This window comes from Panicum virgatum, chromosome 2N (assembly GCF_016808335.1).
Source record: "Panicum virgatum strain AP13 chromosome 2N, P.virgatum_v5, whole genome shotgun sequence".
NCBI lineage: Eukaryota > Viridiplantae > Streptophyta > Magnoliopsida > Poales > Poaceae > Panicum > Panicum virgatum.
Window position 1 is genome coordinate 49,073,598 of NC_053146.1, and position 27,660 is coordinate 49,101,257.

Here is a 27,660-nt window from a genome sequence, read left to right on the forward strand (position 1 = left end):
CCTCGCCGCCCACCTATAACCAACCACCACCGCCGAGCTCCCTGTAGGCCGGAAACACCCCACCCCCCAATGCAGACCTCCCCAAGGGGGCTATTAGGAATCACACGTGTCACATAGACGGTAGGCGGAAGACAATTAAAATTCGATTGCGCCAACGTGTCACACAGGCAAAATTTTCAAAACCGTACATCCAAATTAAAATCCGACTGCGCCACTATGTTCCTTACAACAAAATCTTCAAAAAGAAAAGAAGACAATTGGATGATTTTTTGTGGAATATTTTTTCAAATAGCGGAATATTTTTTTTGAAGTCTAAACAATTATTCCAGCAATATAAAAAATATTTCACTTTATGTGATTGTTTAACTGATAGTCCATCCCCAAGGCTCTAACGAGAGAAGGAAAGAGACCATCGTCGTGGGCTGCAGAAATCTAAGATGGGCCGAATACGGCTTCAGACGCGATGTCTCGTGTTTTTGTAGCGGGGCGATGTATACCTAGGGGTGGTAATGGGCCATGGCCCTGGTGGTCTCTTCACAGCCCAACAAAACCCTTAAACTTTTTAGGTCAAAATTGTATAAGATTAGAGCCCGGCTCTTAGATTTTCTAGTTCAAAATTTTGAGCCCTTTACCACCCCTATGTATAGCCCATCGCGTGCCCGCCTCCCAAAATGCCGCCACGCGCGCACTCCTTCCTCTCCCTCCCAATCTTGCTCGCCCACCCATGCAAATCCACCAGCTTAGAACTAATTTGGTGTCGTGGATATTGTTATTCTTTTTTATAAGCTCAGTTAAACTATGGTTCAGCTTAGAACAAAACTAGAAAAATTATATTTTGACATGAAACGGGTAACAGAAAAAATTAAATATCAATATGATTGACATGTTCTGAAGTTCAGGACTTATACGATGTACCATGAATATATGCTCTGCAGCATTGAGATATTGCCGTTTTTATCACATTGTCTTGGCACTTAATGACAATTGTGAAACTAATTAATGTCAAACAACAACAATCAACATTCAGCGCGCGCGCACACAGAACTCCATAAAAAGGGTTACATTATATTTGCATCACAAATTACTGCTCCACTACATAAGGCGGAAGCTTTCCTTTCAAGAAGGAGCTGACCAGTACTAGTGCTCTATCAGGCTGGAAATAAGGAACTTGATGGCCAGCTCCCCTCACTGAAGCAAGCACAAGACCTCCCGTGTACTGCTGAACATAGCCTCCAACCTGCAAGCATACACCAAAGTTTGTCACAAGCGCGCGCCTCACCACATTCAAGCTTGGAAGGATTACTTTCACTCTTGTTGTTAACTTCTTGCATTCTCCTACTCTCCACCCCTCTGTAATCTAACCCCGGTATGCCGGGGATGCTTCTTTGTAAGCTAACTTTCATTGAATGAAATGAGTAGGTGGGGATCCCCCCCCCCCCCCCCCCCCCCCCCCATTTTGTTCGAAAAAAAAAGAAAAAACAAAGTGCTGGCCGGATTGAGAGTGTTATTTGATTACCTCTTTGTTTGCTGTCCAGAGGCGCCATGGCTCCATGACCGAGAGCTCGAGGTCAATGATGGAGTACCTTGTCGCAGTGAGCGGGCAGATGGCATCAAAGTCGCCACTGAAAACGTGTTCCCCCCATGTTACATCCTTTGCAGTATGCAGATTTTGGATGTCAATTCAGAAATGTGACGCTCAACTTACCTGTATAGCCAAACGGGTAGCCCATGTTCCAGAAGCCATTTTATGGTCGGCATCATGGACACTGGAGCATCTTTCCAGTGTAAATCTCTGCGAAAGGAACATCAGTTAAGAACTGGTACTAGTAAGGTAGAAGGATTCAATTTCCTGTTTGAAACTTTTGCTCCCAACAGTTAAGCAATCTTACGTGCAGCCTGACCACTTTGTCGTTCTAGCATGCAAAGCCTTTTGCACCATGGGATTGTTCAGGTAAGAGTGGATATAGTAGTCGCTGCACGGATCAATTCCCGGAAGCTGTAGAATTTAGAACAGAAAAACTATTCATAATCTTGCAAAAAGAAAAGAAATACTCTTCAGAAAGCAAACAAAGTCCCAACTGAATGTGACTTGAAGTTAATAAATAGACAGCATATCAGCAACAATATGTCTAACAAAACGATCTTATAATTTGTTATAAAAATATAAAAAAAGAATTGCTCTTACATAGCTGCTGGGATAGTAGTTTCCATTGGGTTCGTTAATGCAAACAGGAGCGTATATGTTGTACCCACTAATGTATCCAGAGTCATATGCAGCCATAGCATCAGAGCATGTGCTACCATCCGAAGGACTGAATTTGCAGGTCCTGGTAATGTTGGCCCACACCTCATCTGATATCACCCCATGGCTCCACAAGTAGTCGATTTGTCCCTTTGTGTTCTTATTATCGTCAAGGTATGCATTGCCAACCTAAAAAGATAGAGATTCCTCAACTCTTGTTGGAATATGTTCCAAAAAAAGGGAAGAAAATTTGTACAAATTCATAAGCTTTTCTGAACTAGATATTGACTAAAATTGAGTATTTACTCACCAATATAGCCCGTAGATTTATGATATTACTTTTACTATTCATATTGTGACTAAGGATAGCCGTAGCGAGCTGAGGAACATAGTGTCCGGCGTAGCTCTCCCCGGAGATATAAAAAGCACGCCCTTTGTACTCAGGGAACCTCTCCATCCAATTGGTCAGGAAGACGAACGCGTCCTCTGCTGTCCTTTGGTCACCGCTCTTACTGTAGTCAGAAGATGTGTTGGAGTAGGAGAATCCAACACCAGCAGGTGACTCCAGGAAGAGCACGTTGGCCTCTGCAATTTTTTTCACAATTGGATATACCCAATCAGAAGGCAGCCAGGCTACTATGTGTAGGAAATGGAAACAAGAACACTGCTAAGATGTTAACATCATCTCACCGTTGTTCCAGGCGTTCTCGTTTCTGCTCAGCGTTTTGTTGTCGCTGTTTATGCGGAATGGGCCGAGTTCTATCATTGCTCCATAGCCGAGCGATGAGCATCCAGGACCTGTACCGCATCAAGATTCAGCAAAGATCAAGCAAAGCAGGCGTGCACATGAGAGATGCTTCCCATTTGTAGCTGTAGGAGAGACTTCTCAGCAGCCTGACTGACCTCCGTTAAGCCACAGGAGCAGCGGCTTGGTCGCTGCATCGTTCGTCGCTTCGACGAAGTAGTAGAAGAGCGCACGGCCGTTCTTCTCGTCGACGGTCACGTACCCGCTGTACTGGTTGAAGCCGGCGCCGCCCTTAGGCTGGCCGGGGAGCGCCGTGATCTTGTCGGCCTCCCTCAGAGCGCTCTGGTCAGTAACAGAGTACTCTGCTCGGAGGCTTCTGGTGATCCTGAAGGCCGGCGCATCTGCGCTGGAGGCACTGCTGCTCCTTCTCGATTGGATGAATTCTCTCAGACGAGCCTCTTGTGACGCATTCGCCTGCCGCGCAGCCACGCAAACGAGCAGAAGGAAGCATATGGAAATGCTTCTCATCTTGTTTTTTTTTAAAAAAAATTCCTGATGAGCAAGATCAGATGCTGAACGCCAAGATGATCAAGCCTAGGCAGGAGCTTTATACAGGTCCAACTGATATTATGATCAGGGTTACGTCACCCAAAATACTTTTGAAACGATCAATTTTGGAACCTTTATCATTAGCAGTTTGGGATCTTGAGAAGATTTGGTCTAGCCCTTGATCCATTGAATACTACATTCGGCAGCCGAACAGTGTCGTCGGGCTCCATCTTGTACGCATGCGTAACGAAGCTTACAGTCAAGAAGAGAACATTTTGGCTTGTGGTCCTACAACTGTGTAAACAAATTTATACAGTACATGGACATATATTCTTGGTTTGTCCTTACATTTGCTAGAACAGATGCCCAAGAAGGTTCCAGTTTGACGTATAGTTCTTTAGCTGGATTTGTCCCCGCTCAAACTAAATTGGGATTACTCCCAACTTTCCATAGAAGACGACAGTCATTACACAGCTGTGCCCATAATGATTGAACCATAAACTAGTTGGCAACATAATCAACTGCGGAAACAATAGCAGAAGAATTATCAATAAAACATATCAGAAGAATCACGCCATTATTATTATGTTCTAACTTGTTTATATTTTGTATTAATCACTGTCCGTAAGACCGTAATTACATTAATTAGCTGAACATATACGGGAGATATTCAGGTCTTTAGTTTTGAAGAATCATATTCAATTTTACACAGACAATGCACCTGAGATGTTTACTCACATTGTTATTTCACGGTGAGCTCTTTTGACCGCAAATCCCAACTTCTCCAGTCCCATATTTTTTTTGACGCTCTGTCCCATCTTTTTAGAGGAAGAGAGGACAAAAAATTACAAAGAGGTACACATCTGTAGGTAGATGTGCAAATTGGTGATTCTTAGATGCACATGCCCCCATTTTTTTGGCCTTAGAATTTGTAGCAGCCCATTAACTTCCTGTATTCTTTCTACTTGGCCGGCTCTAATGCAATTGGTGTCCAGGAGAGGGTAAATAGGATATTTTTTTAATTCCCCAACTGTATTGATATACATATATACTTTGTATCCTTTGAGTCTTTAATAAATTAATTATAATTTTATTCTTTCATCTTTTATGTTAGAAAACGATCGATTGAAGCTATATTTTTTGCAAATCGATCTAGAAAATATTATTCTGACAGCCAAAAACATAAAAATAATTAGTCTAATAGACATCATTTCAGAATTTCGCACAGGCCCCGATTTATGCCGGCACGGCCCTGTGACCGGGTCAGCCCAGGGGTCCGTCTCGGCAGGGCCGCCGTCGGCTCTCTAGGCCCGTCGGGACTCGACGAACTGCCTCAGCAGCGCGGCCTGGTCCTGGGCGGCGTTCGGGAGCGGTACGGCGAGCAGGAGGATCGCGAGGAGAGTGCAGGACGAGATCTGGCTCCTCGTCATCGTGATTGGTCGGTCAGCAGGAAATCGATCCCGCGACCTCCTTGCTTGCTGAGAATGCAAAGATCACTTGGTGTTTCTAGTACTGTGGCGTGGAGGTCTGGACCAACTGGAACTTTGGGTGTTTGGGTTCTCCGCAAGACGAATGGCCTGAGCTAGCTACATACGTCAACCGGCCAGTGATGTTAATGGTTTGGCAACATTAGCATAGTGAATACTTAAATTGCAATACTTGTACCATAGCATCTGGATATAGTAGCATGTTGCTTAAACTCCACCTGTCTGGCATAACCGACGTTCAACATTCCAGTGGTCCCATCCACATACCTTTTCTTTAAAAGAAGTATCATCCTCTCGTACAGTAGCGAAGCCAAGATCAATTTGATCCCGTACACTCTCCATTGCAAATAAGGAAGGTAGTATACTTTACATGGTAAAATTTAGTTAACTACTAGAAAAAATTCACCATCACTACTAGAAAACATGATTTTTCAATGTGTGAAAACCCGACATGAAAATTCAAAATACTCACAGAAAAATTCAAAATACTCATAGAATAATTATAAAAGAGTTTATTCTTGATTTGTAACTGGGGTCAGCTGAGGTAGCGATTAACAACTCGAGCCATAACTAAGGGTGGATCGGCTCAGCTCGTTTTAGCTCGAGCTAGCTTGGCTCGCCTCAGTATCATAGCAAGCTAGCAGTAAGGTTCAGTTTGGCTCGTTTGGCAGTTCGAGTTGGCTCGTTTAGTTCGTGAGCCAGCTAGGCAGAGTTAGTGGGGGTGGCGCGCGGATCCAGCTGCCACCGTGCGGAGCCGCAGGATGGGGCAGGGGAGGCGCACTCCGACGAGGTGCACGACTGCGCTAGAACAAGACGTGGTGGGCGTCGGCCGTGGGCCACAGCACTGCGCCGTTATCGCGGGCCTAGCTGTCCGACCAAGGCCTTGGGAGAGCCAGATGGGAGGGTGGGGGAGGTCGCGAGGCGGGAGGCAGGTGTCGGGTGGCCGTACAGCGGCCAGGGCGGGACCAGGAGGGCATCACTAGACCTGGGCATGGGCTGCCCGACCCGACGGACCCGACCCAACCCGCCCGAAAATAGCCCGACCCGACCCGACCCGAAGAGTTTGATGGGCGGGCTCGGGTCAAAATTTTTGACCCGGTATGACTGACGGGCCGGGCACGGGCTAAAAATTTTGACCCGAAACCCGAAAAACCCGAAGGAACCCGACATTTTACATAGGCCCGGCCCGACCCGACCCGAACCCGACCCGACCCGACTGGCTGTCGGGTCGGGTGCGGGCTCAATTTTACGGCCCGGCCACCGGGTCGGGTCGGGCACGGGCCGATAGAAAAAACACCGGGTTTTTTTTGGCCCGACCCGAACCCGACCCGGCCCGGAGGATGCCCAGGTCTAGGCATCACGGGAGGGAGATGAGAGGGTTGAGAGAACTAGAGAGAGAGAGCTGGGGCCTAGGGGATGAATTGTGAAGTGGACTGATTTAAATGTGCCAAATCTTAATTGGGCTAGAAGGTTGAGCCGCTCATTTTGGCTCGCTAATATTTCCTAACAATCCGAGCTACTAATGAGCCGAGCTACCGAGCCACAAGTTTTTCGTCCAGCCTTAGCCATGACAGGGTGAATCGAACCAACGAGCCTAGCTTGATCATACCACTCAAAGATCAGAACTAACCAAGATAGTCTGAAATGACAAGACTAAACCAAAAGAATTAGTAGATAAGATTGACTATGACACGATACAGTATTTGGCCGTTGAATATAAAAAGAGGATCACTAAACCTATCGTCTTCCAAGATTCTACTAAATAAATATTAGATAACAACTAGATTTGTAATCATCGTTGGATAAATTGTGAAACCTAATAAAAATATATAACAGATCGGATCTAACCGAGACAGTCTTATGAGCAATTAAAAGAAATCAATAACTGGTAGACAAACTAAATGAAATTACAACGATGCGCCAGTAATTAAAGCTTAGCAAATCAGATAAAGATGATACTTACTAGTAAACCGGATGTCAGACCTAATCGATGCACGCCCATTTACCAAAGGATATGTCGAGTTTTATTCTACTCCTACTACTAGAATTTTGGCGTGACGTCAAAAATAAGTTGTACTGACTGATGGTCGTTCTTTTACAAAATCCTCATGTCTTCTATTTATAACCTGATGCTAAGATTCCTAGCCTGATATGACTAAACAGGCTTGATCTGAAAGAAAATAACTAAATCTACTATATTGACAAGATACTTTCCAAAAAAAAATGGGACTCCTGGATCTTTTGATGGCATCATCCCCTCGTCCGTGTCTGGGCTTGCCGCTGCGCCACCTTTGACCAACCTTGACCGCACCTAAATTGTGCTGGCGTCAGCTCTGACCAGGCTTTCTATTACTCCTGGTGATTGGGCCAGCGGCCTTTCTAAAAATCTCCATCGGCACAATTTATTTCCCAAATTTGTACTTGCAAATTTTTGGCATCAACACATAGGCATAGATTTATGGGATTATTTTAGACTATTTTCACAGTGTTAGAGGTGGATAACATCTTGTACAATATAATAGACTCAATGGCTATGAGATTAAAATTGGAGTCTACCGGATTGATGTTATTATGTTTCTGGGTTTTATAAGAATTTATAGGATTTATTTATATTTTTTCTAGCACATTTTGTTAGAGTTAGCACAATTCATATCAACGTACGTAGATAATCTAGATTCGGATTTAGGGTTGCTTCAGGTTAATTTTAATAATGATTTATATGGGGTAATTTAGATACAAATTTTAAGGGTTATTTAAGTTATTTTTATAGTGACATAGATGTTACTTTAGATTATTTTTCATAATATGAGAGGTGGGTAATTTATATATAGATTTAGAATTTGTTTTAGACTATTTTCGTAATGATATAGGCGGGTAACTTAGATATAGATTTAATTGGTTATTTAGACTATTTTTATATTATCAAAGGTGGATAACTTTTTAGAAAATATAGTAAAACCAATGGCTATGATAATTTGAGTCTACTGCATTGATGGTTGAATGTTTTTTATTTTTAGAAATTTTAAGATACGGTCTATATTTTTCCTACTGGTTTTTATTGGGTTAATGTATAGTTTTCAAAAGAAGCATCAGTTAGTAATATTAAGATGGTTACGATGATTAGAGTCTACCAGTTTGATGACAGAATTTTCTGAATTTTGTTAGAACTTTTAGAATATTTATTCTTCTAGTGCATGTCATGAGGGCTAATGTCTAGCCTCCCTAGTTGTGAAAACCTAAATGGAGATATCGCCTTATCACAGGGGCAGACCCAAGACCTGGTGAGCCTGGGCATCGGCCCGAGCTCCCTTATCCTAACCCCAGTGAAAAATGTCATGGGCTGTTGGCAGCCCAACACAAAACGCTGCAGCCCAATAAGTAGACATGGTGGAGTCAAGCGTTTTTTTCTTTTTTATATTTTTACAAATAAAAATTTCAAAAATATATGTCCGTTTTGAAATATTTCAAAAATATCCCACGGTCGCCCCCATAGGGCGACAGGATGGGGGCGACAGGCCCTAAGTGTAATTTTTTTCTTCAAATTTGCAACGATGTCCCTGAAAAAAAAGGAGGCCTGTCGCCCCCCCCCCCTCGGGCGACCGCTGGGCCCGGCCCACGGGCGCGGCAGGGGGCCTGTCGCCCCCCTGGGCGACCGGGGCAACCCCCCTATATAAGTTTCAACCCCCCCTCCCTCCTCATTTGAGCCCGAAAATTCCACAAAAAATGCAGAAAAAAAAAGAGAGGTGAGGAGAAGGGAAGCGGCGAAACCCTGCCGGATTCAGCACTTGTGATCTGCAGGTTAGTACATTTAGTTTATATAATTTTTTATTTAAGTACTACGCATTTAAGTAGGAGTAATTTAAGTAGGGGTGAGTAATTTAATTTAATTATTGCTATAGTAGAACCATTTAAGTAGGAGTTTAATGATACTTTAGTTTGTAGTCACGTAGTAGTAAATTAGTTTAGAAAATTAGTACTACGCATTTATTATTACAATTGCAGTACTATTAGAGACGTGTTTATAAATTAATTATGATTTAGAATAGAATTTGGCATATGCAGTATAGAATTTGAGTGTCATCACGTAGTTATGAATACTTATACGTTGTAGTTGAATTTCATACTTAGTTTTTACGGATTATTAAATAAAGTAGTGAAGTAAAGAGTATAACTCGATAAGTATTATGTGATATACAGATATGTCGAGCAAGATGCAGTTTCAAATATTTTATGGTGACTACAATGTTATGTATGGGCCAAATGGAGTAGATCTTTCTGCCTTTAAGTGCATATCTAGCGCCATAGATAAACCACTAGAAAGGAGTTTTGGTTCCATATATAAGTGGCTGCAGCGTGGGTTCCGTGTTGATCCGTTGACACATGTGATCACCGTCCAGTCTCTTGTTAATTGGGAGGTAGAAAGTGAATTATGGGAATTGATGATGATACATAGCACTGATGACTGGCAGAAGTACCTGCAAGCAGCTCTAGAGCGTGGGTGGCCTCTGGCCATTCTTGTTCAAATCCGGGAGAAGACACAAAATGAAATCCAACATTGTGCAGATCAAGGAACTCCGAGTATTCGAAGAGAGACCAATTATGTTGAGCAAGATGAGTCAGAAGCGACAAAGAACCAAAACATGGTACCACAGGGCCTTGCTGATGAGGGAGAGAGGATACATAGCATTGTCGACGAAATGGAGGCAGAAGACCAAACCGCAATAGAGATGGAAGAATATGAGGGCTCATCTGATGATGAGCAGTACTCATTGCCAAAAGAGTGGAAGGAGCATGGTTTTGGCAGTCATGTCGCAGAAGATGTACAAAATCAGGAGTGGGAGTACAGAGGGAATGAGGTAGTGCAAGGTACAACATATCCAAACATTGAAGCCGTAAAAGATGCTGTGAGACTATGGGCAATATCATTGAAACGAGAATTCAGAGTCGTAAAGTCTGGCAGTAAAGAATATAAGGTGAAGTGTGTGAATGATGGATGTCCATGGCGAGTACATACATTCAAAGGAAAATGGAAGTCAAACTGGAAATATTCCATTGTGACAAAGCACACTTGTTTGTTGTCAGAAGTTCTTCCCTCGCATCGCAATATATCTTGCGACTTTGTTGCAAAGCAAATGTATGGGTTTATTATGGACAACCTAAATTATGAGCCAAAAATGATTATTCGACACATTGAGCAGACTTACCAGTACACCATCAGTTATTTGAAGGCATGGCGGGCTAAACAAAGGGTGTTCGAGATGCGGTTCGGCACATACGAGGCATCATATGATAACCTACCTCGTATGTTATCCCAGGTTGCTGCTAGAAATCCTGGAAGCTTTTATGACACATACCTTGTACCAACCGTGACTAGAGGACAAAGAATTATGCAACGAGCCTTCTTTTGCATAGGTGCTTGTGTTAGAGCATTTCAGTTTTGTCTTCCGGTGATCTGCATTAATGGCACATTTTTTACTATAAGGTATAAAGGTCAGATACTCACCGCAATCGGTGTAGATTGCAATAACCAAATAGTTCCGCTCGCATTTGCATTTGTTGAGAATGAGAATATAGACAGTTGGTATTGGTTCTTTGAACCAGTGAAGATTCATGTTGTTGCTGCACGTCCAGATGTGTGCCTTATTAGTGATAGGCATGCAGGTCTGCTGCAATCAATACTGAAATTGCAACGTGAAACTGCGACAACGCCTCCATTGTGGCCCGATATCCAAAACAGATGGTGCATTAGGCATATGGGTGCAAACTTCTATGACCACTTCAAGAACAAGGATCTTAAGAACCTGTTTAAGAGGTTGTGCACCCAAAATCAACAGAGAAAATTCAATGCATTATGGCAGATGCTTGATCAGTTGACTGCAGAGCTAGTGAAGGTAAAGGCATCAGGAGCAGGCACGAGTCAGGCTGCAGAGGCTAGGGATTCAATTGAGAAGCCATTTTCACACTAGATTCGAGTTGTACCTAAGGAGAAATGGTCATTCCTGTATGATACCAACGGAATACGGTATGGTATTCAGACAACGAACCATGCAGTGTTTCAATATGGTTATGCGTTCTTGTCGTGCCTTTTCTCTTGTGGGAATTGTTGAGTTCATCATGTATGGGTGCATGAAGTATTTCAGAGAGCGTTACACGGCTGCAAGCATAAACATCAGCAACCCCCAAATTAAGTTTTGCAAAAGAGTGACACAATATATGCAAGAGAAGATTGAAAAGGCCAAACTGCATCGCGTCATATCGACAGATATAATGGAGCATAGATTTGATGTTCTATGCAAGGATAGAAGTGGTCGTGGTATCAGTAGAGATAGGGTGGTACAGGAGAGTTTGATTACAGTAGATGGCAAAGCCTTCTGCTCCTGCATGAAGCCTAAGTTATTGCATTTGCCATGCTCCCATCTCATTGCGGCATGTGCAGAGTCTGCGTTGCAGCCAGGAGTATTTGTTTCACCTTACTTCAGCAAGGAAGTAGCTGTATCCACCTGGGGACATGAGGTATACGGGATTGGAATTGTGGGGCCTTTCACTCAGGATAATGAGAATAAGATGTTTATTCCTGATCCAGCCACTAAGAAAGGCAAAGGCCGCCGTCAGACACATCGTATTCGGAATGGTATGGACGAGTCGGAAGCAAGCAAGGCACAAAAGCGTTGCAGCCAATGTGGAGCATTGGGTCACAACTACAAGAAGTGTCCTCAGAATGCACTTCACGATGCTGCTGACGGTGGTCCTTCCGGAAATCCCAGAGATGGAGCACCTCCTACGTTCAGACGAGCATCGGCGAGAATTGCTCGTGGAAGGCATTCGGTGCCATGATCCACAATTGTATTTCATTATTTGTAATATGTAGTAATGAAATATTGCAGGTATGTAATGAAATATTATTGTGCATATGTGTCCAGTTTGTATGAAACATATATGTACCTATGTGTTCTCATATATTTTTGAAAATGCAGGTATGGAGATGGACTCCTTGCTAGACCCAGTTATCGACTCGAGCCACAGGTCTTACTTTGCAGCTGTTGAGCACCGAGCCCTAGAGGTGCTACGTCCTCATCCACCCGGGGAGGCGATCTCTATACACCACGATTGGTGTGACAGGTATGTAATGAAATATTATTGTTTATCACTTATGTATTCGTCGGTATTCCTTTATTTAGACAATTTTGTTTATTGCAGGTTACGTGAGGCCGGTCTACTGACTCTGAGCCATCTTGTCGAGGTTGGGCCTATTCAGCTCGACCGATCCCTCCTGACGGCGCTCGTTGACAGATGGAGGCCGGAGACACACACGTTCCACCTCCCGTGTGGGGAGATGACTCCTACGCTGCAGGACGTGGCCTACCTCCTCGGCCTCCCTATCGTCGGGGAGGCTGTAGGTCCGCGTGTGGTGGCGGCCTCGTGGAAGGATGACCTGGAGGCTCGTTTTGCCCTGGTTGACCGCGTGGAAGAAGCAGGTCCGATCAACCCGCACCCGCGAGCAGTAGGTCCATCGAAGACCTGGTTCCTACAGTTTACAGTACGTATTCATTCCATATATAAATTTAATTGTTACAATTCACATGTTCCATTGTCAGTTGAAACCATTAATCTTAATTATTTATGCAGCCTGCCCTGTTGGCTGCGGATGTCGACGAGTACAGTGTGACCAGATCGTTGGAGGCGTACCTACTTTGGTTGTTTGGTTACATCATATTCAACAACACTCATGGCAATTCGGTCGATAGGATTCTCCTTCCGTATGCACGGGAGATTGCGGATGGGGACGAGGACGTACCGCCCTACAGCTGGGGTGAGGCGGTACTTGCAGCCACTTACCGTGGACTCTGCGATTGCTGCATGAAGACACATGGGAACGCTATCCTGGCAGGGTGCCCACTACTGCTACAGCTTTGATCGTACGAGAGGCTAGCCGTTGGTCGGCCCATGGTTAGCCACGAGCCTTACCACGGGGGCATGTACGGCGACGAGGAGGACGGCCCCCACTATGGGAACTATCTGGATCTGGCGTCAGTTACGTTCGCAATAAATCTAATTTTGTTATTCATTGTTACATGATGCATTAGCGCACTTTTAATGTTACTCATTCCGAATGCAGAGGTCCTGGGCGCATGCGCAGGTTAGACGCGCATATCCTGAGTTTGTTTCGGAGCTCGACATGCTGACGCCCAAGGACGTTGTCTGGGAGCCTTACAGCCCAGAGGCTGTGGCTACCCGTGCACCAGCAGGCCTCTCTTCGCACTGTTCCGCGAATGCGAGCCTGTGGCTTACTTCCGCCGTCCTGGTTTATGACATCGCGGTTGAGGCATATTGACCCTGGAGAGTCAGTAGACAGTTTGGGCAGCGCCAGGAGTTTCCGGTGCCCACCGCGTTGGAGTGTGTCAGTCGCCAGGACCACAGGTAATTATGAATGAACTTGGCTCATACATTCGTGTCGAATCTAACGATTCTTCGTGGTCCACTTTGTAGGTTGTCAAGGAGTGGCTTGCCGTGCTCTGATGATTGGCTCACCAAGATCCAGCCGTGGGTGGACCAATGGGAACAGGCAGACGAGCACTTGGTCCATCCAACAGGACCACACACAGACAGCTCCTTTAGGGCTTACCCCGGACTCGGGCTCGTCTGGTTTTTGTTGACACTCACCCGCAGCCACACCAGGCGAGGCCTCAGGATGGCTATGCCCGGCACCACGTGGAGGCACTAGCTGGTGCGGTAAGTCTCTTGATCATATTTACATATATATATATATATATATATAATCATATTCATAGATAATTCGTGTGTTTGTAACTGTACCTTTACTGAATGGATGCAGTTTCGCCTTTGCAACATGATGGAGACGGACTGCTCGACTTACTTGACGAGGGTACGTGCCGGATCCCCAATGACCTAGTTTGAGCAGACAGAGGCATGGTCGACGTAGCGTGATCAGTTGCGTCAGGTAGTGCACAACTTGGAAAGCCGTGTGCAGTATGAAGACAGCCACGGGTCGTCCCAGGCCTCGTCGTCGTTCCCGTGTCCGTCGACCGTGCACGGGCCGACGTCGCAGTTCTTCCCAAGTGCAGGTAACGTACATATCTCTTTAAAATTAGATCAAGTGTTCCTACATATTTACTAATATCACATACAGGATACGATCCAGCTACTGCGTTCGGCCATACTGGAATGTTTAGAGGGATAGCACCAGTTGGCGGACCGTATCCAGGGATGGTACCGGGGCCACAGATACCGGTCTACACAGGTTAGTTTATGTTTCGTATTTCGGTTTCTACATGTCATGACAAAATATACGAGCGTACGCTAACATCCACATTTTTTGCGTAGGATTCTACCCCGATGCGGGCGCCGGACCTTCTTCTTCCTCTTTTCGACCAGATAACGAGACATTCACCTTAGACGACTTCGACAGCTTGAGTCCAGAAGAGCCTGCCGCGCAAGGTGACCCCGATGTCTTGGGGGTATTTATAGCTAGGAGGAGCACCACTTGGGATCTCTCAACAGCAGACACCGCAGCCCCTTGCGCGTCCTGAGCGACAGGTGAGGTCTCCGGATGTTCTCACCTACTCCGAGGGCCATGTCCGTGCCCAGTAGAGGGCTAAGAGGGTCCGACGCCCTAGGGGTGGTTAGATATATCTGATGTTTGTATCTCTGATGTTTATTTATAATGAGATAGCTGTGGACCGCTTATTTGTATCCGATGTTTATGATTGTGCTAGTTTACTTGTCATTTGTTTCTATACATACTATTGATGTGAACTTATTATGTTTGTGGGTTCCATAATGCTCGTGAAATAAGGGAAGTTCTTGCGATTTTTTCCTGTGATTTAATGAAGGACAAGTTAGGTGCGGTAGGAGTTAGCGGCCGAGATCCTGCCGACGATGATGACGACTACACGCTCGAATAGCTCAAAATAGGAACCACAGTGTATCTAGCTGCGAGTACGAGATCACAGGTTGCCACTGCTCAGCACGGCGATCACGGGTTTCCCAAATGTCGCATTCTTTGCCCAGACATACGTGACCCAATAGCAGTGCCCTTCCACCATTTCAAAAAGATGTGACAATACGGCAACCACTCCAGCTCACCTTCAAAGCAGTCTCTCTGTCGAGGACGACGGACCTGTCGAGGACCACTCCAGCCACTGCATGTGTGATGTGTGTTTCATTATCGTTGTATTATGATGTAAAATTTGATGGTTCACATTATGTAATGCATTTCTTAGTCCTTATTTCTTATCGTTATATTAATTAAATGTGTGCTTTATAGTATTTTAGTCACATGAAAAGCTCCGAGGGCCATTTCCGTGCCCAGCAGAGGGCTAAGAGGGTCCGACGCCCTAGTGCTTTTTATACACTTCAACGTTCGCCTCTGATCACTCTCGTATTTTCCATTACATACAATTGATGGTATGTTTATACTTCGATGCTCCGTTACGACTAAGTACAATTCAAACTCGACATTATGTACATGTCCAGTGAATGCAAGTTTGGTACGAGACATACATACAAGCATAATACAACATTAACAATACTAAATGCGAATACATCTTAAACCAATGAATATCATATGTTATAGATCATGGCATGAAATCATCTAGGTCGTCATCCCAATTGACAGATGGTGGTGCTGCAGGTGGTGTACTATGGCTCGACGAACCTCTTGGCTTTCCCTTTCTCTCTTTTCTGGATCTACGTTCATGTACAGGGGAGGAACATCATGTGTTGGAGGCCATGGTTTGAAGGGCATGAAGTCATCCATGTCGTCATCCCAGTTAACACAAATTTGTGCTGCAGGTGGTGCAACATGACTTGACGAACCTCTTGTCTTTCCCTTTGTCTCCTTTCTGATTCTAGATTCATGTACAGGGGGAGGAACATCATGTGTTCGAGGCCATGGTTTGGGGGGCATGAAGTCATCCATGTCGTCATCCCAGTTAACACAAGTTGGTGGTTGAGGTGCTGAAGCATGACTCGACGAATCTCCGGGCATCTGTTCTTGCGCAGGCCAAGTACTATCACCCGAAGATCTTATCCGCCTCCTTCGTCTAGTTTACGGCATAAGTCCACCGAAGATACATACCAATTTATGGAAATTTGGTATCGTTTTGTTAATCAACTCCGTGTCCTCGGGGTAATCCTAGCATATAATTAAAAAAAATGTTACTGTTTCATAAATATGGATTCGAAATGACGGACGGGATTACAACTGAATGAGAGTTATCTTAATGTGCATCTCATACACCTCTGGCCGCATCCATATCTTACAAGAACTTTGTAAGAATCCAATGATATTAGAATGATTCACTAGTTCACATACTCTCATGTATATCTTCCGACGTTCTAGCAGGTGTCCCTTTACATCTTGCGTCGTAATACCTCGAAATAATGTGAAATCTTTAAACTCTACTACTTTGGACAACACCATCTCTATCGTACCATCCGCTAACGGATTCAACTTCTTACTGATAACAAGATGAGTCATGATATCAAGTATTATACTAGATTTTTCTTCGGTCCATGAAAATCCTCCACAATTGGAGGCAGTCATTGCCTTATGCTGCAATATCAATAAGATACTTTCATAATTCTATTCTAATTTATAATTAATTTAAAAACAAGTATGTAATAGTACTGAAATTGTAATACTAAACGAGTGTTCTAAAGCACCAAATCTAATTCAGCTAATCCGCTAATTAAATTTAATTGTTATACAATATCAATGGATTCATACGGAAGTTAACGGTAGATCACAAGTACGCAATTCGGCAGAGCTTCGCCGTTTTTCTTCTCCTCACCCCTCTCTTTTTTCCTGAATTTTTTTGGCTCAAATGATAAAGGGAATGGCGGCATATGGCGACCAGGGCTTATATAGGAGGAGGGGACCCTGTCGCCCCGCCCCCCCAACGGGCGACAGACCCTTTTTTTCCAGGGACCTCGTTGCGAATTTGAAGAAAAAAAATTACGCTTAAGGCCTGTCGCCCTATGGGGGGCGACTGAGGGGTATTTTTGAAATATTTCAAAACGGATATATATTTTTGAAATTTTTATTTTTAAAAAATATAAAAAAGAAAAAAACGCTGGAGTCAATAAGTTGGCTCAGGCTTAAAAGAAGTCCTGGGTCCGCTACTGCCTTATCAAATAGCTTAAACAAACTCAAGCGCTATACATATTACATATTTCACTGCAATAATATTTATTTATACAGGAAGATGGTACCATTAAGACATCGAGAAAAAGATAATTTCCTTTTCTCCATGCTAACATGAGCGGGTGTGTCCGAAGGGGGAAAAAAAGGTAGCATACATATGTTGTTGAAGGGGGAAAACACTTGTTAGAGACTGTTCGAACACTCGTGACACAGTGATAAATTTTATTTAGAGTAAAATGCACCCGCAATCACACAAGGCCCGGGCCTCCTCGTGCTCCAGAGGCTCAGGGTGCTCTGCATTGCGAGATGAGCTGGAGGAGCGGGTGACCAAGCTTGACTCACCCAAGCTTGACAAAGTACTCACCGGTGACCTGCTGGACGCCACAGTGATCGCGGGCGCCATTGTGGAGGCCGCGACATCAGCGGCGCTCGGAGGCCCGTACGATGTCCGTGGTCGCCATGTTCATGCTCGCCTGGGGCATTGCAGAGGGCAACACTAGTACAGTTCGAGGCTGTCTGCACCGGCATACGGTACAGCTCCCTGCAAAATGCATATAGCGTAAATCCGGCTGCACCGCGCTACTGGGAGAGCTGCGCCGAAGAAGAGGACGCGTCGTGCTACGCCAAATCTAGCGGGCTCCCAGGCCTTTGCTATGCCCCGCGACGGTCCCACCTCGCCTCGGGAGCTGCTGCTTCCTGCGCAGAGGACGAACGGAGCGTGGCAAGACCGCGGAGGCGGAGCGCGGTGGTGGAGCCCGAAGGCGAGCGCGGAGGCGGAGCTCCGCTGGCCACGCGGCAGCCGAGCTCGAGCTTGCGCAGACCCGACCGCGCCCGCCACACGCCGCCTGCGCCCGCGCCCACCGTCGCCACGCCGCAGGGGAGGGAGGAGGAGAGCAGTCCGCACGGAGCTCGAGGCCAGTGGTGGCGAGAAGGGAGGAGAGGGTGCTAGATCCGCGCTGCACGAAGGCGAGCGCGGCGCCGCTTGGAGGAGGGAGGAGGAGAGCAGCCCTCCGCCGAAGCAGGGAGGAGTAGGTGAGCAGTGATGGCAAGCTGGGAGCAGGGAGTGGGGGTTAAAAAAAAGAAATTCTAACACGTGGGTTCCATGACTGATAATTAGTATAGAGTAGAAATATAGAAAATAATTGGGTGTGAAAAAAATAATATAATCAGAGAATCTTGATAACTAAAATAAAATGTATTTTAAAAAAAAATAAATATATAGTATCATGAGTGCAAACAGCCGGAGTCTGAATGCATTGGCAGGCATGAAGCAGTTGTGTTGCATTAAAGGCGCGTCATGTCCGGTCACACGGTGGGTGCGCATCTGGTCGAGGTTTGTGGGTCTTAGGGCGGCACGGACGGCTTGTGCTGCGCCATTGGATTGGAGACAATGAGAGAGAGGATGAAGATAGATGAGACAGGAGACGTACGGTCAGCGTACCAATGCTTGCCCACATGAATAAGTAATGGACCTGCGGCAAATAACTTAAAAATTTTATGCATCCAAAAATATACTTTTGAAGTGGTCAAGTTTAAGAATCCTAGGTACATTTTAAACTTTTATTTATTATATCTTCTATCTTGAGTCTGGACTTGCGTAAAACCAGCTCTTCTCACGGCTGCCGCAATGGAACTGCAGGTGGGAACACGCCTTTTAGGAACGAGTAGAAGAGAACCAACGATCTCTTGGGCTGAAAACTGGGTACCATGTGGCCAGCTCCCCTCACGGATGCAAACGTAAATCCTCCCTCGTGCTGCTGAATATAGCCTCCAACCTACGAAAAGATTGTGATAAATCAGATTATACTTTCTCCGTTTCAAATTGTAGATCGTTTTGCAAATCTACATACATTGATTTTGCTATGTATTAGATAAACACTATGTCTCGATACATGGTAAAAATTATATATCCAGATTTGCCAAAATGACCTATAATTTGGAACGAATAGAATAATAAAAGTCGTGCTACGTCTTCGATCCTAAAACTAAATATAAATATTTTTGCGTCAATTACCTCGTTGGCAGGGGTGTACCAGGGTCGCCATGGCTTGCGGATGGTCAGATTGAGATTATTGACGGAGTACCTCGTCGCAGTAATCGGGCAAACGTCGTCCATGTCGCCACTGAGAAACAGTTATTCGATCATTGCCAAATAACAGTTGAATCACTTGGTTCCTTTTTTTTTCCAGTTCAGCTCGCCCTGTTGGCAGAAGCACAGATGGGAATGATGGGCACGTTACCTGTACACCCAAACTCTTAATCCGGTGGCCACAAGCCATGAGAGCGTTGGCACCATGGTCATCGGGGCGTCCTTCCATGGCAAGTAGTCACTGACAAATTTGCAGAAGCTATCAGGTCGAACTGTCGATGGGTTTGCAAAAAGATCCCAGAGCTGGTGAGGCGGTTATGACTGCTTACTTGCAAATTGACCAATCTGTGTTGATCTGAGCGTGGATCGCCTTCTTCACGTCAGTGGTATTGAGGTAAATCTCGACGTGTTATATTGTGATCTAAATTCTGTAAAAAAAAGGTCAATTTCTGACGGAGCGGAGTGGAGACCCGTCGCCGGGAGGCTTGGGCCGGAGTTTTGACGAAAGTGGCCAACAAACGGAGCCTCACGTTCGCTCTCAAGGCCTAGAAATTCTCACATTAATCGGAGAAAATAAGATAAATTTAAATTACCCACCACTGCCATTATCTATCTATACTATAAAAGTTAAAACAATTGAAAATAATTTTCACTAAAATTAGGCCCACCTTACCTCTCACGGAGGACCCACTTGTCAGATCCAGAGTTTTGACGAAAGGGGGTGGAGACCTATTTTTTATAGAAACAAAATGTTTCTACTAAAATCCTAATACTTTTTACACCAAGCACTTTCATCTACCCACTCTTGTACCCACTTATTACTTTCCATTATTTGTATACCAGGCGACAATAATATTTTGGTAAGACTTATTACTTTCCATTGTTTGTATACCAAGCGACAATGATATTTTGGTAAAACTTGTTCGACATCTTAAAATCTCTCTATTTTTTTTCTTTTGGTTGTGAGGTGATTATCCTTCCTTTTATGTTTGATATACTTTCAATATTTGCCTCATCAATTAAGGAAACATATTAGCAAGGGATTGACCGGCTATGTAGGGATAGGAGGTCGGATTTGTGTTAACCTTCCAATATTTGTCCCACCAATTAAGGAAACAGATTAGCCAACCATGTTTTCTATCATTATACTTGCCATTGATGCAGGTGGCTCCCTGTGCATATATATACAGGTAATAGCATTCATGTGTCACACATAGTGCAGGCGCATTCCTTTCAACTCCAAAAATTCTTGGTAGTAGTAGTAGAACATGGTTGATGCCCTTGAGATGTCACATGGTTCACGAGTCGGCTTGATCGTGGTTGTTGCTTCTATCAGCCCTATGATCCCGAGGTATTCGTTTGATCCGTTCTTCACAAGGGAGATATATCTTATGGATTTATAAGTTTGAATTTTAAATTTTTGTATGAATTATTATTGATTTGGGTATTAGGTATGTAAATAGTAATTTTTTAAAAGTCGTATTAGATTCCTACGCGTTGTAACGGATTTTGACCAAACAATAGGTGCCAAACTCATTGATGCTGGACTCCGCAATAACTTTGTGATGGTCATCGGAGTATAACTTCATGATGGTCATCGGAGTACTTGCCAATCGTGATAGAGGTGAATCAAATCATCACATTGCTGGCATTCAGTTCGTGTAATTTATATTTTATGAACTTTCCTTTAGCACATATATACTTTTCTTTACACATAAATTGACCTATAATTCACGTCATTTTCTCTTCTGGAAGGATAATAATTGACATCATTGTTTATGAAAGGAAAATAAAGACGTGTATTAACATATTACATTCTTTTAGTATACACATACTTTCCTTTGCACATGCGTTCACCCATAATTCATGATATTTTTTCTTTTAGAGAGATAATAATTGTCATCATTGTTCATGGAAGGAAAAGAAAGACGTGTATTATTTTTAGAAAAAAATTAAATGGCATCATTGCTTGATGGTTTTGGAAGGATATTAATTGACATTATTGTTTTATAAAAGAAAAAAGATGTGTATTATTTTTGAAAAGAAAATAAATAATATCATTGCTTGATTGAAGAAAAATTAAATATGTGCCTGTGGCACGTACATCTTTCCTAGTATAATATAATTAGTCAAAAATATCCCTTATCTTATTAGCCAGGTAAATTACCCATCACTGTCATTATAATAAAATTAGTCAAAAATACCCCTTAACCAACAATACGATGTCGTCGCGAGCTAGTGTCATCTCAACGCCCGGCCACGGCCTCCGCATTATATTGCGCCACTGCTATTATAATATAATTAGTCAAAAATACCCCTTATCTTATTAGCCAGGTAAATTACCTACCACTGCCATTATAATAAAATTAGTCAAAAATACCCTTTAACCAACAACGATGGCGCCGTGAACTGGTGTCATCTCGACGCCCGGCCGCGGCCTCCGCATTATATATCCTACATGCAAACGGACTCAAACTATTTCTGTGGACCACGTACGAACCGTTCCTCATCTAGCTGGGTGCCAAGCGCGGCTGCAGACCTGCAGTATGTAGCGGTGTCGCCATGACCGAATGCAGCTAAAGACGGACCCATCAGGGCAAACAGTAATAAACTCAACGTGTCTCGCTGCAACACGTTTCAGTATGTTTACATAAATGAGATAGGATGTTTCAATATTTAAAAATTATATGTAAAAAATATAGTTTCTACTCATAGCTTAAAAAGCATAAAGTTACAATAGAAAATAAAGGATGTAACCTTATAACATATCTAGCCACGCCAACGCGCGGGTGGCCCACCTAGTTATAAGTTATTTCAAGAATCTCAAAGAGTCAAAGTTTTCAAGTTTGACCAAAATTATATAACAAGATAATAACATTTATGATACCAATTAAGTATCATTAAATTCTTTGTTAGCTATATTTTTATAGTATACCTATTTGATATCATAAATTTTTGTGTTTCTCTTTATAATTTTGGTCAAACTTTTAGATGGTTTGACTCTCAAAAAATTTTTAAATGACTTATAATTTGGAACATAGGGAGTATATACCTCCGTTGAGCCAGAGAACGAGGGGCTTGGAAGCGTCGTCGTAGGGGGAGTCGACGAAGTAGTAGAAGAGCGCGCGGCCGTGTTCGTCGTCCACCGTCACGTACCCAGCGTACTGCTCGAAGTTGACGCGCGGCGGCTGCCCGGGCAGCGCCGTGATCCTGTCGGCCTCCTTGCTGCCCTCGGGCGTCTTGCAGTCCGTGGGTAGGTGGCCGAAGCTGCTGACCGGGTCGACCCAAGGGTCGGTCTCGCCGGGCAAGGGCACGCTCAGTGGCAGAGCCAAGATTCAATGACGGGGGACTAAGTGATGAGATAAAATGAACACGTTTTTAGTGCAATAATAGACTTTTTTGTTAGGACAATAGGCTTGTAAGTGGGTGAGATACCGATTATGACTTAGATTCCTTGCTTGCTCGAAAAGTAATTTTGATGCAAACTATTGTTGTATGGAGCCAGTCTTAAGTGTTGATATTATTAAGTGATGATCATAAAAAAGAGGCTAGAGGAGTGAGGGGCGCTACATGGATCATATATTCCTAACAAAGTAAGGGGACGCTGCGAGATAGGGTCAGGATGGGGCCACGTGTCGAGCGCTGGGTGGCAAGGTCTGGGGCGTCGATGCGGGAGTAGGGGATGGCGAAAGTAATCTAGGAAAATGTTTGGATATTTAAAATCAGAGTTAAGTTGGCATAAGAATATGTTTATTATACTATCCATGACATCTAAAAAGTTAGATACAAATAAACTATATCAGCTAGAAACCTAAAAATAATCATGATTACTCAAAGATCATACTTTGTGAAATATGTAGTTAAAATATATTGACACAAGTAATAAATAAAAAATAGTTTTCTATATCTACACTAGATTAGTGTATTTTTTAATTTTTATATTTATACAATTATCATTATATATGTATTATAGTAGACTTACACCAATCTTGGGGGGGGGGGGGGGGGGGGGGGGGGCGCCTCCGCGCCGCCGCACGCTCTGGGCCTGGGACTCCATGAACTGCCTCAGCAGCGCGCCTTGGTCCAGGGCGCCAGTCGCGAGCGGTACCGCGTGTAGGATCGCGAGCAGAATGCAGTACGAAATGTGGTTCCTCGTCATCTTGATTGGTCAGGAAATCGATCTGCGAGCTCCTTGTTGGTGAGAATGCAAAGATAGGTATCATTTGGTGTTTATATATAGTATACTGTGGCATGGAGTAGTCCGGACATATATTACCAGCTGGAATCCGAGGTGTGGTGTTTAGATTATCCGTAAATGGTTTGGCAAGATTGGCGTTACTAGTCATCAGTACTTCAATTGCATTACTTCTCCAAACATTTTCCTTGAAACCCCCGGACAGTTGTCATGCATAACCGGCGTTCAACATTTCAGTAGATATCGACAGCAATTTGTCTCCCGCCGAAGCCGCCAATGATAATTAAGGCTAGGTGACATATTTTGTCAAACCGAACATTCGCACAAACTCACATCACATGTACATCTTATAGACTATAGTTATCTATAATTAAGTATGTGTATGCATCCCTGCCTACCACACTGAGTACCTTTGAAAGATTGGATTATCCACTACTTTAAAATAGTTCATCGCAAACACCTTATTATCACCGCTGGTTTCAACCAAACCGGCAGTGATAGTCTATCACCGTCGAATTGTAACATGAACTGGCAATGATGGGTGGCCATCACCGCTGGGTTGTAATAAGACCCGGCGGTGATGCCTTCACCAGTCATTTATTTCCACACGCCGCTCCTATCTTTCTCTCTTCCACACACCGCTCCCCTTCTTCCCCGCCTAGCCGCCTCCCTCCCCTCTCCTCCTCCCCCGCAAGCTCCTTCCCTTGCCTCCCCCACTGCCCTCCTCCGCCATGCTTTCTCTCTCACGCCGCTCCTCTCCTCCTCCGCCTCCCTCCCTTCCCTTTTCCTCTCCTTCCCCACCTTCCTCACCTCTCTTCCCTTCTCCTCACGTACCTCCCTACCCCTCCCCTCCCTACCACACCTCCCCGCCGAGCAGTGCAGGGCAAGCAGAGGCCGGTAGGGGTAGCAGGGCATGCAGATCTAGGCGCGGCGCGGCTCGGCGGCAACCGGTCCTCCCTTAACTAGCCTCCTCTCCTCCACAAGTCCCCTGCTTCTCTCACCGTCGCTTATCCTCCGCCGCCGCATCGCCTCTGCAGTTGTGGCAAGGCCCTAGCGGGGCGGATGCAGCGGGTGTGACGTGAAGGGCTGCACGAGGCCCATAGCGGCGCGCAGAGCATGCAGGGAGATGGCGGCGGCACACAGGCTGGAGCATCATTTTTTTTATTTTTGTTTTGTGTAAAGGGCAGCACCGCTAGGTGAAGAACCGGTGGTGATGGATCATCCTATCACTGTCGACCCTAATCCAATGGGAGGCCAAACTGGCGGTGATGCCACTTTTCAACCGGTGGTGATGAGGGTATGTGCACTAGTTATCAGACTTTTAAGTTTACGAAATCACCAATAAGACTCTCATTATCGACGGTTGCATCACCTGTGTCATGCTGTATATCATGTTGTAGCACATGTCACGGCTTAATCCAAACTCTATTGTATCTTTTATTCAAACCCTCTTTCCATTTTTTTTATTAGAAACATTAATTGACCTCTTTACACTTTTAGTTATTAGGAAAGAATACGAAAGGATCAATGTTAGCCTAAACGTTAAACGGTGAACGGCCGGTTACCCGCCATTTAGCAAATAGTCAGAATATATGACCGTTTAAATGACATTTTAAACAGTCGAAATGGTTTTACACGACTAATTGACCTACACGACTACCCATCGAGTAGCATTTACACCCAGTGTAAATGATGTAAACGGCTGTGTAGGCGAACCGTGGAAAGGATCAGTGCTGGTATGCCTGAAAGGGGAGGGGATAAGTTGACAAATTTAAAATCTTAACCTAAGTTGAAGGATCAAAACGCGTGATCAGATGGGGTGAATGGAAACCTTTTAAAAAATATCAAACAGAACAATGCCTATGTCCCGAGTTCAACTCGACGCGCCTCTCTTCTAACCGTCAAGGTGACACAAACCAACTAGCTCACCCTAAAAACGATTAGGAAAAGCTTGATGCAAAGTGGAAGCAAATGTAAAACAATTCACTCGGCCAAAAGCTATCACCAAATTAAATTTTCAGTAACCAAGTATTCAATGATTCAACAATAATAAGCATAGCTCAAAGCCAAGCGGAACAAAAATGAGTAATATCGTTGGTAAAAACATGCACTATAAACTCGGAGCAAAGAGCGCAAGCTAATTTGCTAGCAACAAATTAAGCTCAACATTCAACTGGTCACATACACGAGCGCAAGTTCATTTTGTGAAAAAACTAATCAAGCTACTCAACACTAGTCGACCAAATATGCAACAGCGGAAAAAGCATTAGCAAGAGCAAGAACTAATTAACACAAGCAATTAACCAGTCTAATCAAGCGAGCATGAAATTTAACAGCTTGAGCATTGAGAAAATGAGAAAAATGCAAAAGAAAATACAAACCCAGGGCCGTCGATGGCCACGTGCAGGGTGGGCGGCCGCACCGGGCCCCCACCCATGAGGGGCCCCCAACTTTTTTAATTGTCACAGCCCAAGGTTCAATCGTTTGACAATTATGAGTCCGATTAGTTATCAAAAATTTTCGCCCAAAAATTTTTACCTCTCTTTTGGACACATGTATGGAGTATTAAATATAGTTAAAAAATAAAACTAATTGCACAATTTGAATGTACACGACGAGACGAATCTTTTGAGTCTAATTAGTGCATGATTAGCCATAGGTGCTACAGTAACACATATGTGCTAATGATGCGGTCAAAAGTCTCAAAAGATTCGTCTCGCGATTTTCAGGTGAGTTCTAAAATTAGTGTCCAGAAAACCCTCCCGACGTCTGGTCAAACAGTCTATCTGAATCGTCGCATGCTCACAGCGAGCTGCCATGCTATTCCATCCGTATCTGCGTTGTGTGTCATAACCACGTCCCTTTTCCCTTCCCTGTTAGCCGTTCGTAACCTCACTATTTGCGATCCTGTTGGCTGCTTGCTGAGCTGCTGCCGACGACGAGCTCCCCCCCCCCCCCCCCCTCCCCCGGGCTCATAGCCTGTGCCTTGACCCAGTCCGCGTCGTGGTCGGTCTTCTTCTCGGTGTCTCATCTCCCATAAACAAGGGCCAAGGGCGTCTGCGTGCTCTCTAATAGGAGAACAATCTCTCGGCCAAGCGAGCAAGCTTCGAAGGCCGGAAATCATCTTGAGGTATTGACGTGAGTTCGTAAATGCTATTATCAGTTCTTGTCTTTTTCAACTGATTTTTTTTATTTTGACCATGTATTGTCCTTATTAGCATGGAGGTAATAGCATGTAGGTATAACACTAATATTGGCGATAGCATTAATAACTATACTGATAATGTTTCTTAGTAAAGCATGATGTCAGTACTACCTATATTTAAAAAAAAAACTCTACCCGAGGTGTGAAACGGCCCCATCGTTTTTTTCATTAAGAGGAAGCCTAACCGGTTTAACCGGGTAGAGAAACCCCCCGAACTCTGGCCCATGCCCGTGAGGGCCAAGCCTTGCGGCGAGCACAGCGAGAGGGTTTTTTTTCTCTCGGCAGCCTGAAATTCGCTTCAGATGAGATTCGAACTCAGGACCTGCTGAGAGCACGACACTACCGGACCGGGCTAGCCAACCGGCCGCCCGGCCTTCCCCGGTACTACCTATATTTTTAAGTATTGATGTTTGATATACTTCTAAATAGTGATACTTGTATTAATTTTTATAACAAAGAGAGTTCTATTAAATATATTTTTATAAAATATTTTAAGGGCCCATCTAGCATTCCGCACCGGACCCCAAATTTCTGGAGACGGCCCTGTACAAACCAAGCTTCGTAACCTTGGCTGTGTTTAGATGGGGTGAAAAGGTGGGAGAAAAAGTCACATCGGTCACTGTAGCACATTATAATACTTTTCGTTTGTTTGTGATAAATATTGTCCTATCATGACCTAACTAGGCCCAAAAGATTCGTCTCGCAACGTACATCAAAACTATGCAATTAGTTTTTTTATTTAACTACATTTAGTACTCCATACATGAATTATTTGTTATATTTAATGTTTCGATATGATAGGGGATGTGATGAAAAATTTGGAAATTTTGTGGGAACTAAACACACCCCCTTCTCACCCCCAGCCTGCTGACCACGTGCAGGAATCAGAGGATTGGGTCGCTGGGCGTGCGGGTGAGCTGGTCTGAGCAGAGGCTGCTGACGCTTGGGCCTTCGTTGCCCCCGACTAGGCAGTTGTGCTGGC

General features: G+C 44.3%; 1 long non-coding RNA gene and 1 pseudogene across 1 annotated transcript; both read right to left on the reverse strand.

Moving 5' to 3' along the window:
* Nucleotides 1–974: 974 nt before the first annotated feature.
* LOC120660924 overlaps nt 975–27,660 on the reverse strand; it is a 43,061-nt pseudogene continuing 16,375 nt past the window's right edge.
* On the reverse strand, nt 17,181–18,221 carry LOC120660925. Its single transcript, XR_005669765.1, has 2 exons — nt 17,863–18,221; nt 17,181–17,730 (listed from the first exon to the last, which is right to left on the reverse strand). It is a non-coding gene; the product is annotated as an uncharacterized LOC120660925 (long non-coding RNA).